Here is a 15,101-nt window from a genome sequence, read left to right as displayed (position 1 = left end):
ACTGTCTATTCATATCTTTCAGCCAATTTTAAAATTAGGTTTTTGTCCCCTCTATCTCTGAAACATTTTATTTTATTTTTTCTTGCCGTTCTTCTGATTTGACAATTTCCGTTTCTCTATTTTGAAGTGTACTGGTTCTTTCTTCTGCCATTTCAAATCCAATCTTGAGATCCTCTAGCAAATTTCGTATTTTGTTTTTTATACCGTCAACTCCAAAATGTTCATGTTTCTTTTAATAATTTCTTTATAGAGATTCTGTATGTGCAGAGTCATTATCATACTTTCCTTTAATTCTCTGACGATGATTTTCATTAGTTTTCTAAACATATTTATAACAGCTACTTCGAAAACTGTGCCTGCTAATTTCAATATAAGAATGTATGTCTTAATTTTTTCTTGAAAAATTGAAGTATTATGTTTTAGGAACTTTGGACCTCTATTTTTCTCCTAAAGGTTTTCTTTGTTGCTGTTTTGTTGTTGTTGTTGTTGTTGTTGTTTTTGGTTAGTAACTTGACTGAACTCAACCTGTAGAACCTCATAGTATTCTGCCACAGATATCTGTAGTCAGTTTTTTTTAAAATTTAATTTAAATTTAGGTAGTTATTGGGCAGAGGCTGTGTCAGACACTTCTAGTCTGAAAGGCTTACGCCATCTGCTGTCGGATGTGTGTGTACGTGTGTGAGGGGGGAGGATTCAAGGCAGTTTTCAAATGTGTCCCACTTTTACTTTTGACTGGTCATCTTTTGACTTCTCTGAGATTATGCACATTCTCACAGTTAAGAATATATGGATGGGTGGGGCCCTCTCTATTCTTTACTGAGAATTCAGTCTTTCAATCAACCGCTGGATGTTTGGTAGTCTTATGCCCCTTAGAGCTGTTTCATTTCCTGGATCTTCCTTTTAAATTACTGGCTAGTCTGCTAGTTCATCACTTGCTTCAACCAGAATCACAGTCTCTGCTTCATGGATTTCTCACCTTTTCCATTTATTTGCCCTGGGATCACTGATGTTACTAACATCTTAATGCCTACTCTTCTCCAAATGAATTGGGCTCCCTCTGGTGGTGAACCTGTTGTTTTACATGGTTGGTCTTGCTTTGGTAGAAGTATCTCAATGGCCCAGACTGAGTTGGGATGTAAGCAGTCTTTGGTAAGAATACCACATTCTCAAACTATTTTTACCAGAGGTTTAATAGCATTCTTGCATAAACATTTTTCAATTTTTTGTATGCCTTTATAAACTACCAGAGCTCACATATATATTTATATTTCATAGTTTTATCTAGTTTTATCATTGCTTTTGAAGAGATTTGCTGAGCAATACATTCCTTCATGTCAAATGTCCCACAGAAGTGTCTTTCTTTGCTCCTTCCCATGGATGTATGGTATTTCTGATGACTGTAAGATTCTGGCATCACAGTATTGTTTTTCCCTTACTAGTCAATAGATGGTATTTCACAGTTTCTTACATTGCAGTGTTGATAGATTCAATGTTAGTATGAATCTCTTTTCTTTTTAAAATTCTATTTTTTCTATTTGGAAACTTGTGGTAGATCTTCTTTTTTCCTAGGGTTTAGCAGCTTCACTAGAGTTTAACTCATGGGAAGTTTCATGTGAGTTTAACTTTTATATGTATTTCAAACTCAAGAGAATCTGCCTCCTCCTCCAAGGACCACATTCAGCAAACGTTCTCTTTGAGATTGTTTTTAAGGGCTTCAGTGATATTTGCCTGCTCCCAGCTTCAAGGACAGAAAGTCAAATCGTATACTTAGAATAGCCATTTATTCTAGCTGCTGCCAAGGGGTACAAAGACCTCCACTCTCTCACAAGCGTATCTCAGAAAAATCACTGTTTCAGACATATAATTGTGGCTTCATCGATATGCTGACATTTACTTTCTCCAAGGAGGAAGTTGGAAAGGATAGTTAAAATTATATACTGAAGTCACAATATTTTTGCTCACCCGTATAATTTAAAGTAACTCTTTGACTACTTTAACTATTTGATATAGTATTGGATATATAGTGAGTCTCCAGAATTGAAAGGCAATGATAACATATTATCCTGCACAGATTACTCCATTTAAGAAAGTACATCTGAAATGTTAAATGTGAGCTCATAAATTTATTCCAAATTCTCTCTTTTGTTCTTCATGAGATTTGTAAGTTATTACATATATATTCACTTTTTAAGATGATTTCATCAGAAGACTTCAAATTCTGACTAGATGACGCACTTATTGTTTCTTACAACCCTTCTCTCCTTCCAAATAGTTGATTGTTTACTAAATTATTACCACATATTTACAGAATTTTATAATATCCATACGTATAACTTACCAGGAATTCAAGATTAAAATCTAAACACAGTGCTTTAAAATACTGTTGTTCAAAATATTTGCTTTCTGTTGTTGGAGAACAAATTAAGCCAGGCTTGTTAGTTTCTCTGCCTGCAGGAGAATTGTATTTCCTGGTGCTCTTGAACCTAGGAGTGGCCAGATAACTTTTTTTGCCACTTCAGAACTGATGCTTTAAGAAGCAGTGATTGGTTTGCCATGCGTCTTTTTCCACAAGACCTACAGCCCGCTGGACACGGCGTGGTCTGCTCACACTCATAATGGAGTGAAGGTGATGTGGAGCAGAGCAAAAGCTGACCCACAATGAACATTTAACGTGAATGACAAACGTTGAGTTTTGTAAGCTGAGGAGAACTAGGCATAGTTTATAACCATGGAAAAATGTAGCTTATCTTGGTCAATGCATCATTTTTAAAAATAATTTTTTCAGACTTCCTCTCTTAAAAGACCAAGTAAAAATTAGCAATGAAATGTTTTAATTTTGATTATATTTTCTGAAAAACTAATGAGAAGAGAGAGTGGATCAGTAAAGAAAACAATCGGCCTTCTTTTGTATATTTCCATTCCCATTAAGATATTCCACCACTGTGTTATTGATTATTTTTTTCAGTTCTCATGCACTGCATTCTCAGGAAAACCACAAATCACCCACCAAGGATTTTATTTGTGTCTGCCTGCTTAGTAGACGTATCATTACTCAGCTTTAATGAGACCTAGTCGGGTCAACAACTCTGCTGATTTTCACAAATATAAGGAAATTCAAAGCCCTAGATATAGGCTACTCAATTATGAATTATGAAACCCAGACAATAAAGGCATGGTGTTAATTGGTTGAGCAAATGAAATAAATATCAATCAGCTTGGGAGCTGCCAAGTGAATTATTTGGCCAAGAATTGCTCTAGATCAGAGATCAGCAAACTTTTTCTGTAAAAAGCCAGACAGGAAATACTTTAGGCTTTGCAGGCCATATGATATTTGCTGTTATAGTGTGAAATCAATGTTAGGCAATACAATGGTCGTAAATGAGTGAGCAAGGCTGTGTTCCAGTACAATATTTACGAAAATAGACAGCTGGTCAGATTTGGCCCTATGGATTTTACTTTGCCCATCTGTGTTCTAGATAGATGTTTTCTGTATATTGGCTTCAAAAGCATTAGATACTTAAGGATCTTTTCTTCTAAATGAATTGTGTACCACAAATTTGCACTTCTCATTCTAAGGAATTGCTGTGTTTTCTTGAACTCAGTAGTATCATTCTATTTATTGAGATGCACTCTAATCCATTTATACCATTTTCAATAACTATATATTTGTTGATTTGAGGAAGCTTATGTATTAATTTGAGGTCCATTTTGCTGAAGAATTTCCTTAATGATTATTCACAAAAATATGAATATATGGCAATTGTTTTATTTATTCAGAATTAAATTGGCAATTTTCTGATAGGCAATTATGTTGAAAAACAAAATTTAAACTAAACTTGAAAAATAGCTATCATTGCTAAAGAAAGACTATTCATCTGTGAAGCTGCTCTGACTTTAACATTATAAGCATGTGGAGAGCTTATAGAAATTTGAAAAATACCTAAAAATGTTTCCAATTATGGAATCAATTAGCCATTGACACTAATGGCATTTATGGCATTTAATGGCATACCTTTGTTACAATCATAATCTAATTAAAGTTGTATCACAATAAAAGATATAGCAGCATAAAATAAATACAATGTTAAGCAAACATTAATTTTATTTAACTGATTAATCTCTTCATTTGCATGTTTTATGCTTACTACTAACTACACATTACTTTAAATTACATGTAATTCATTTATATTAAAGGTGCAAATAATCATTTTGCTCATCTACAACAAATTTTTATTTTAGGTCCTTATTTGTTTTGTCTCCAAATGTTTTATTGTCATTTGAAAAAAAGCCAATAATAATTCAAAAATCATAATAGTTGTGAGAAATTTTGTGTGAAACTTGGAATTAATAAAGCCTTTAGGCTAGTTTTTAAAAATAATTTATAGTTACCTATCATACATTCAAGGTAGTTAGCATATAATAATCTTAAAGCAGCATTATCTTGTTTTCATAAATGTCACAGCATTTTCCTTAAAGATTGTTGATATATAACCAAACATAATCTAATCAAACATTCTCAGAAGAATCTAAGAACTGGTAGTCAATCATTCAAGTAGAATTCCTGCTTTAAAAATGTGTCTTTTTACTGAGATAGAGCAAGGTGAACTAAGGATGCATTTCCATGCCATCCACTTCAGCTAAATTTCTGTACCTACTCTTTGTTGCTCCACAAATATTTGAGAGAAAAACATGCCTTAAAAATATGTAAAACAAACCAATGACAGCCAGATTTTGACGAGGCAAATCTAATTCGACCTTATTTATTCATTTGAGTTTTTGAAAAAACTGATTTGGATCTGCTTGGCACACTGAACTTATTTGGAAAGATGGTGGTTTCCCCCTTATCGCTGTACATACAAGTGTTCACTATAATTCAAGTCATCGAAAGGCTGGAAAGGTCAACAATAATTATATAACAAATTGAAAAGCCAGGGCAAAAAAGTGAAATTGTGTGGCTTATCCTTTAGAAGATTTAGGTCTATTTTTCAAAAATATTGGACTCATACAATAAATATTGCCCATGCATTTGTTTTTATATTTTAGTGGTATTTATGATAATTTTTTTAATTCATTTCACAAATATTTGTTGAAAATCTATCGTGCTAATTGATGAAACCACAAACGCAAGATATCACCCTTAACATCTCTGAACTCAGTCTAGCGTAGTAAATAAACTTCAGAGTTCTGAACTCCACAGAAAGTCTAGGGGGTCACAAAGAACAGAACAACTAACTCAAGAGTGGTAAATGGGAGATGACTTCCAGCATCAGTTTGCAGTTGAATGTTCAGTGATTTTAGTGTGTTTGATCACCTTACTAAATATGATTCACATTTGCCCTAGGGTAATTTTTGTTTGTTTGTTTTCAGGGAAACAGAAACTTTATTCAGGAAATGAGTTGTCCTTTTACCAATCAAGATAGAGTAACAGGGACTAGATTTACCTTTTTGCTTTAAACAACTAAGAATAAAAGGCAAAATATATGAAACAGTGGTTTTAAGGAGACTGGAAATTAGACAACGAAGAGTAGTGATTCCTGAGACATGGGAAATAAATGAGGTGAATTCTATGATGCTACAGACTATTGCTTTGAGAGAATTTACAGGTCACTGGAATAATATGCATTGCTCATACAGGGCTAGGCATAAAGCACTTCCTAGACAGACTGGAAACATCATCATTCACAGAGCATTGGGTAAGATATTACAATGAATCTTGACTCAGTAAGGAGGAAGAATCACCCAAGTCTAAATGCTGTTCCAGTCTTACCTGTCACATCTTAAAAGAAAGACCTTAAAGGATCAAACTGCTCCAAAGCAACATAACTGTGCCTCATAACAAAGCTGAAGAATATTTTCAGGAATACAAAAATATCTACATCCAGCATGGTATAATTCACAATGTGTGGCAACCAATCAAACATTATGAGGCATGCAAAGAACCAGAATAATATAACCCATAATCAGGGTGAGGGGAAAGCAATGAAACGTAACAACAATTGTCAGAGATGTTATAATTATCACAAAAGGATATTAAAACAGGTTTTTTGAACTTATTCTCTGTGAACAAAAAGCTAGGGGACAGATTGAATTTGTTGAGGCATAAAGGATCTAAAAAATAGATAAATTGAATTTTAAAGATAAAAACTATAATATCTGAAATGATAAATGCATTGCATGAGATTCATGGCTGTTTACACATCGCAAAAACTCAATCTGTGAAACTTAGAACATAGCAACAAAGACTATCCAAAATAAAATTACAAAAGAAAAATCATTTTAAAATGATCAGTGCATCAATGAACTTTAGGACCATATCAAGAGACCTAATAAGCATGTAATTAGAATCCCCAAAGGAAAAAGGGGGTGGACAAAAAATATTTGAAGATTTAATGTCCAAAATTTCCAAGTGAATAAAAGTACACCAACACAGGCCAAAATAAAATTGTTTAAACCGGTGATAAAGAGAAATTTTTAAAAGCAGATAGAGAGAAAAGAGACATCAGGTACAGAGGAATAAAAGAAGGATGGCAGATTATTTCTTGTTGAAAAAAGCGCAGGTAAAAACAGAGTGGAGCTACATACTTAAAGTCCTGGAAGGGAGAAAAAAGACCTATCAACCTAGAATTGGTATGCAGCAAGATTATCTTTCAAAACTTAAGGTGAAACAAAGTGTTTTTCAGACTTAAAAAAGCTGAAATATTTCATCACGAACAGACTTGCAGTACACCAAATGTTAAAGAAAATCCTTCAAATGAAAAGAAAAGGATCCCAGATAGAAACATGGATCTACATGATGGAATGGAGAGTTCCCAAAATGGTAGCTATCTTGGTATATGTGAAACACGTTTTCATATTATAAAAATATGAACTCTAATTTATTATAGAAATCTAATTAAAGATCATGGAAGGTTTCCACACAAATACTACCAATGTTGTGTGGAGTTTATAATATACATATATAAGTAAAGGATAGGAAAACAATAGTTCAAAGGCCAATAGGTGAGAACTGGATTGTACTCTCATAAGAGTCACATACTAAGCATGAAGTGATGTACCATCACTTGAAGGTAAACGGTGATAAGTTAAAGATATATAGCATAAACCCCAAAGCAAACATTTAAAAAAGTAGCTAATAAGAAAATTGAGGGGCGGCTCCGTGGCCGAGTGGTTAAGTTCACACGCTCCGCTTCAGTGGCCCTGGGTTCGGATTCTGGGCACGGACATGGCACTGCTCGTCAGGCCACGTTGAGGCGGCGTCCCACATCCCACAACTAGAAGGACCTGCAACTAAGATATACAACTGTGTACAGGGCGGGTTTGGGGAGATAAAGCAGAAAAAAAAAATAGAAAATTGAACTATTAGGGCCGGGCAGGTGGTGCAGCAGTTAAGTGCACACGTTCGGATTCTCGGCTACCCGGGGTTCGCCAGTTCAGATCCTGGGTACGGACATGGCACCACTTGCCAAGCCATGCTGTGGTAGGCATCCCACATAGAAAGTAGAGGAAGATGGGCACGGATGTTAGCTCAGGGCTAATCTTCCTCAAAAAAAAAAAAATCTCAATCATCAAAATTGTAAAAATCACTACTGAGAAGCCGAAGCCAATACATTAAAAAAAAGAAATTGAACTATGAAAAATAATCCACATAACGTCATTGAAGAAGGGAAGATATGTCAGGGTTCTCCAGAGAAAGAAAAACAACATATATATTGCGTATATATATATCTCTTTTAGATTAGGAAGAGACAAGAGGTTTATGTTAAGGATTTGGTGCATGTGATTGTGGGGTCAGGTGAGTTTGAAGTTTGAAGAGCAGGCCACAGTAGGCTGGAAATTCTGGCAGCAGTAGATGTTGCAATCTTGAATCTGAAAGCAGTCTGAAGAAAAGATTGCTTCCACTTCTGGGGACTGCAGCCTTTCCTCTTAAGGACTTCACCTGATTGGGTGAGGCCCACCTACCTTATGGAGGATAATCTTTTTTCAAAGTCTAGTGATTTAAAAGTTAATCTCGTCTAAAAAATGCCTTCACAGCAACATTCAAACGGATGTTTTACCAATCAATGGGCTCCACAGCCTCACCAAGTTAACACAGAAAATTAACCATCACAGGGAACAAAGAATAGATGTGACAAATAGAAAACAAATAACAACATACTAGATCTAAACATAGCCATATTAATAATCACATAAGTTTAAAATGGTATAGGCACCCTGATTAAAAGGCAGAGATTGTCAGACTGGATGAAACAGCAAGATCCAATTATATGCTGCTTATAAAAACAATTTTCTTATAAAGGTTGAAAGCAAAAGGATGGAAAAGATACACCAAATCACAAAAAAGCTGGAGGAGCTATATTATTATCAGAAAAATATTTTTCAGAGTAAAGAATATTACCAGGAATTAAGAAGATGATGTCCTGGTGATAGATGATGATAGAGGTGCAGAATTATCAAGAAATCTCAGCCATCTTAGATGTTTACCCATGTAATATAACAGAGCTTTAAAAATACATGAAGCAGCATTTGATAAAAATGCAAGGAGAAATGGGAAAATCTAAAATTGTAGCCTTTCTTGCTAACTGGTAGAATAACTAGAGAGAAAACAATGACACAACAGACGCAGAGAACTTGACTTAAAGCCTCTTAGTTGATGTTTAGCACTCCGCTCAATGCAGCTGAATCCATATTTTCTTTAAGTGTAAACATAACATCCATGAAGACAGACCATATTCTGGGACATACACAAGTTTCAATTAATTTTGAAGATTCAAATCTTATAAAATATTTTCCGTGAATACAACAGGGTTAACTCATAAATCAACAACAAAAAGATCTCTGGAAAATCCCCAAATGTTTGGAAATTAAATAGCAAACAAATACTGAATAATATTTGTCAATATATAAGACAATTTAGATGAAATGGAAAAAAATCCTGTAAAGACACAAACTACCAAAGTAAATTGGCGAGTAAGAAGGAAACATAACTCTAAAGAATTTTCTTACTGACTAAACCATAGGATTCAGATAGGGAAGAGTCCCTGCCAGGAATTCAGATTTGCAGAATGAGGTGGAGATGGCAAAACTATGGCTTACCGAAGGGCAGAGCAGTCACTGCTGGGCTGCATTTCTGGAATTCCCTGGAAATCCATCCTCTGGAACTTGCCAGAAACCTGCCCTATAGGGTATTGGGGAAAGTTCTTCATGGGGAAGTTTCTAATGGAGACACTCGGCTGTTGTACATAAAATAAAAATGGGAAAAAGAGAGAAGACAATGGCTAATATATACAAATAAATACGTATGCAAGAAAATATGCAAAGCTACCATAGCCTTCATTTCTATAATTTTTCAAGAGGTCCTGAGTGATATCTGTGTCTTCCTTCTTCAACTAGCCTTTCAATACTTCCTCTGTCCTCACGCAGAATATCTGGTGGTCAGGGTTCTTTATCTAATCTAGTGACAAACCCAATTCTTAAAAAGATCTGCATCTTCAATGCTCTGACTTTTTTGAGTGCTATAGTTTTCCACGAACCTTTCCTATAGTCATGGATGTACTAGGAAGTGCCCCAGAGAATTCCCTGGAATCCGGACATAGTCTACTTTGACTTGATTGTGCAGAAACAACATATCTCCATTTAGTAGTCAGGGTCAATCGCACCAGCCGGTAGATTAATCTCCCTTTTTTCCTGTTACTTTAGCTGCAATAAGGAGCCTCAAATGTCAGGAGACAGTCTCCTCTTTCAGTTTCGTAGAACCATTGTGGCCTGCCCTGGCTGGAAGCATCTTGATAATTAATCTCCTAAGAAACAGAGCTCAAAGTTACCAGATAGAAAGCGAATATTTTATAAGTGGGTTTTGGGGTGTAATATGACAGGAACTGCTCCCTCTTCCGCATCTTGTTCCTCAGATCTAAGGATTCTGGGTTTTGGGGAGACAGCGTTATAGAAGAATTATGATTAAAAACATATACTGCATCCTATAAACAGAATTTTATATTTTCAGTTGATTCTCTCCCAACTGGTGACAAAATGAGTCTTCAATATCCATTGTACCTTTCAATTAGGTCAACTTCTTCAGTTGATGGATGATATGGTAAAATCGATTAATTACAGAAATATGAGCCCATTGCTGTACTTCCTTTGCTCTGAAATGAATTTCTTGATCATACCCAATGCCATGTGAAATGGCATGAAGCTTAGGTGCCTTAGTCACCTAGTTTCCATGGTTAGGCTTTCGGTCGCTCCAAAGACTAATAGCAAGTCAGAATCTGTTTCTGAAAAGGAGACTAGTTATCTGCTGAAAATATCATCAACTTTGTCCAAAATCCTAAAGTTCTCTGCAATTTTCCTATTTTTGCTTGGCAGAGGTCTATACAGCATACCTTTGCGACATATACACTGTAAGTTTTATTAGATGTGTTAAATTATGAGGCCCAAGTCCAGAATGGCTTATACTGAAGGCTGAATGTGCTGTGGAGTCTTCTCTTGCTCTGGTATCTGCTAATAACTGGAAACTTTATGGGTAACTCTGTAGGCGAGTCAAATGAATACATTGAAATGTGGTATATGTTGCCTCAAAAATCCAAAATGGCCTACCAAGCATCGTGCCTCTTTTCTCAAAGTAGATGTTGAGAGGTACAGCAACTTGTTCAGTTTGGAGAGGATATCTTGACATGCTCCAGACTTTTGAAATACCGAAAACTACACTAGGGAGGCAGGCTTATAAAATTTGGGTGTATATATTCTATCCTCTCCTTTTCATAATGTACTTGCTACTCCCTGCTCATCAGATCCAATCAGCATAGTGTCATTAGTATAGTGGACCACTTAGACGACTGTGGAGCATCAAGACGATCAAGATCTATAGACTACATTATGGAAAGGAGGAGAAGAATTAGTGCAGCCCTGAAATAACATTCTAGAACTACATCGTTGGCCCTGCCAGAAGAAAGCAAACTGTTTCCGGTAACCGTTGCAAATTGGTACAGAGAAAAAAAGATTGGTCAGATCAATAGCTGCAAACCAAGTGTTAGGCACTGTGGTAAGCTGAATAATGGTCCCTTAAAGATGTCCAAGCCTTAATCCTGGAATCTATCAATGTATTACTTTACATGGCAAAAGAGACATTGTAAAGATGATTAAGGATCTTGAGATGGGAAGATTATCCTGTATTCATGTGGGCCCAATGTAATCACTATGGTCCTCATAAGAGGGTGAAAGAAGGATCAGAATCAGAGAAAGAAGATATGACAGAAGCAGAAGTTCAATTAAGAAAAAAGATGCAACACGGTTGGCTTTGAAGATGGAGAAAGTGGCCACAAGACAAGGAATATGGCTAGAAAAGAAGAGGGACAGATCATCCCCCAGAGCCACCTTGGAAGAATGTGTCCCTACAGCTGCTTCCATTTCAGTCCCCTGAAACTTACTTTGGACATCTGATCCCAAGAACCATAAGATGACATATTTATGTTGTTTTTATTCACAAAGCTTTTAGTAATTTGTTACAATGGAACAAAGAAACTAAAACAATGCTTGTGTTGATTTGTTCCAATAAAGACGTCACATCCACAATTGAAGATTAGGGGATAATTCCAGTTCGGTTGTCCTGCCTCCCTAGGCCTTTGCATTTCCTCCTCCACATTGTACTACAGCAGCTCTGGCAATTCAGTCTCAGTAGCTATAGTCTACTTCTGAGTCCACATTTCACACAACCAGCCACGTTAGCTAATAAAGTCACATCCAGCTGCACAAGGAGATATAATTACTCCAGAATCTCTAGTAAGTTCACTGACTGTAGGAATAACAGATAAAAGAACAGGTATAAAACCCTTAAAGCTGACACAGAAAACCCAAAGAACAGCACTCCCCTTCCAAAGCACACACACGGGCCTCAGATCAAGACCTTGTGGAGAGAGCAGAGTTCTGACTCACTGAAGGGCAGAGAAGTCGCTGTGGTGAACTAGCCAGCAGCCTACTCTCCAGGATGAAAGCTGGTGGAAGCTGTTCATGGGGAAGAGTTTCACCAGGGGCACTTTGTTACATAATATTTGGAAAGGGTGTCAGGAGAAAGCTCTTGCTTGCTAGACACTGTTGGCCTCCACGCGTAGCAGGAGGCAGGCAGTGGAGAAGCTGGGAGCACGACAGGAGCCTGGTGCTAGAGGCAGCCCAGCACACTGCAGGAGGGAGCCAAATGAGCATAACGGGAAGCAAAACTCTATTCTGTAGTGTCCCTCTACTTCCCTCTACTGATAAAGCTTCAGTGTCAGGTGTTAACAGAAAAGCATTTGGGGGGTCAGATTCATTTTCACAGAGCAGGCAAAAAGGGTGAATGCATGGCTGAGAGATAATAAATCCCTATGTGTCATACCATATTAAAAAACTAAAACTAAAATACTGCAGGATCATCTCAATATATGCACTTCAGCCAACCTCAGTGTCCAATATTTTTCAATATAAACTTTTGTGTGCTCAGTGAAAGATTTTTAGAAAGATGTATTCCAGATATATATCAGTTTTATTTAATAAACACATTCTGTCCACTCTTAGTATGATACTAAAATAAAATATTGCCAAAGTATTCTCATTCATTTTCTTAGCCGTGCTATTGAATTCACAGCACTTACAAATTCATAATGATATTTCTTCCATTTGTTCTGCTATTTCTAGCTGTAAGCTCAATTTTAAACTGGAAAAAAAAAATGCTTATATAAGTGTTATGAAATTGCACTTGCAGATATTCTGGCACATTTTTCATAAATAAAAATAAGCATATTTCAGGCAGAATTCCAAAACATAGAAAAATGATTGAATTTGATCATGGGGGAAATCTCCTTTGGCTAGAAAGGAACGAATAACGTATTCAGAGAAGAAATTTACATATTTTCGATACTTATTTATAAAAAAGCATGGTACATCCTAAAATACTACAGAAGAAAGCAGCTAGAGAAGACTTACAATGTGTACAGCATATCCACAAAATGTGTGCAATTTCTGGCAATAATTTTTTATTTGGGAAACCACTAAAGGTGGAACAATGCAGAGATGAATTTTTCCTCGTGAGGGAAGATATTTTATTAACAAATAATATAACCACTGTGAGTTGATTACTTTTAATTTGAACACAAAACTCTTGCTGAGATATATACTCATGCCCCAGAATATAATTTGTCTTATTCTATTATTGCATACACAAGAGTTATATATGAATAACTAATGAACTGGCTAAAATAAAGGACTTTGAGACTACTTGGGGGGACGGTCTGCTGTTTAAACAGACAGCGTTTTATTATATTATGTAATGTTGAATACACTGGATCAGCAAATTGGAAAACTTCCTTCTCTTCAAAACCAGTAAACAAAATATGTGACTCAGACTATTAATATTATTGACTCAAAATTATAATTTGTTAATAATTTGGGCAAACTATTTTTTGACAAATGCAATGAGTTTAAATAGGGAAAGTCTATAATCTGGAGAATATTATGTCATAGAGTCAATCCATATATGTTCTTATACATGTTATAAACATCAGAAATTAGTTTGCAAGTCTTCTCTTAAATGTCTTTCAGATTTGAAAAGAAAAAACTGTACACATATTAGTCTGAGAGAAATATGTTTCATCTGCAAAAGAGGATCAGAATAAATGAGGAAAAAATAGATAAAATGTTTATATAAAGAGCTGGTCTTTTTGTTTTGTTTTGTTTTGTTTTGAGAAAGATTAGCCCTGAGCTAACATCTGCCAATCCTCCTCCTTTTGCTGAGGAAGACTGGCCCTCAGCTAACATCCGTGCCCCTCTTCCTCTGCTTTATATGTGGGACGCCTGCCACAGCATGGCTTGCCAAGGGGTACCATGTCCGCACCCCAGATCTGAACTGGCGAACCCCGGGCCGGCGAAGCGGAACGTGTGCACTTAACCGCTGCACCACTGGGCCAGCCCAAAGAGCTGTTTTTTACATAGTTAATACATCTTACAACTCTACAGTCTTGTTGGCAAATCATTGAAAAAACATGGATAGGAATAGTCTTTTCTAATTTAATTAGCTGTCGTTATATATTTTCCCTAAATCAACCTCTTTATGAATACACCTGTGCACATTTCCATTATTTCTTTGTAAAAAGTGTGGAGGCCAGAAATTTCATACTAGTAAGGAATGAAGCAAATACTATGAATGCTGCTGGAATCAGAGATGATGGGAACTGTGAGTACAACTGCCTTTATTTTATTCTTACAAAAAGAAATTGTGAGTCAGAGCACTAGGCAGCCTACAATATGATGAGAAAAGTGTGTGAGCTGAATGCCTACTTCACATTAGCTGGGCAAGGCTGAGTCACCACGTCCACTCAGGCGAGGCTCAGTTTTGTTCGCTATTTGCTGTTCCGTAATTAGAACACTAGAAAGAAGACGTGGGCCTCTATGAAAGCTCAGAGCTTCTCCTAACTTTCTGTTCAAATCTATTAGCTCTCAATTGCTGCCTCAAAGGGAACACGTAATTCAACATCTACATCATCTTCCTTTAAATGGCAGCAATATTATTATAATTCTACCTAGTTTCTAAAGTTTGGAAATAAATTTAACCCTATGAGAAAAAATGTCATTATCTTCCCTAAGAGTCACTCCATAAGAGAGAAAATCAATGAAACCAATTAGATGTCTGCTAAAAACTCTTGATTAAATATGATTTTGTATCTGCCTCCCACTTCTTTTAAGGGAATACAAGCCCTTTATAGAAGAGTTTCTAAGAGTTTTCACTTCAGAAGCAGTTTTGAAATGATATATTCTTAAATTTTAGACAAATCTTAAGTCTTAGACAAGACACCTTTAAGTATTATACATTTTGTGATAGAATTTATATGCAGATTCAAATTTCAGAGTAATGGGAAGTATAAATATTTAAGAAAGTCTAGGAAGTTAAGTCAAAACATTTACTTCTTCAGATAAAGTTATACATAATTATTGTTGCATTTTGCTCTGTATATCTCCTCTTGTTTATTTTCTTCTACATGTAGAGTCAAAACAAACTGTAAACTCTAGAACAGGAAAGTTGCATGACTAAAGCAAAGATGTCTGTGTACTAGCTTCACACAACCTTAAGAAGTTATATG

Source organism: Equus przewalskii, unplaced genomic scaffold, assembly GCF_037783145.1.
Source record: "Equus przewalskii isolate Varuska unplaced genomic scaffold, EquPr2 ChrUn-13, whole genome shotgun sequence".
In the NCBI taxonomy this organism is placed as follows: domain Eukaryota; kingdom Metazoa; phylum Chordata; class Mammalia; order Perissodactyla; family Equidae; genus Equus; species Equus przewalskii.
This window is presented reverse-complemented; position numbering follows the sequence as displayed.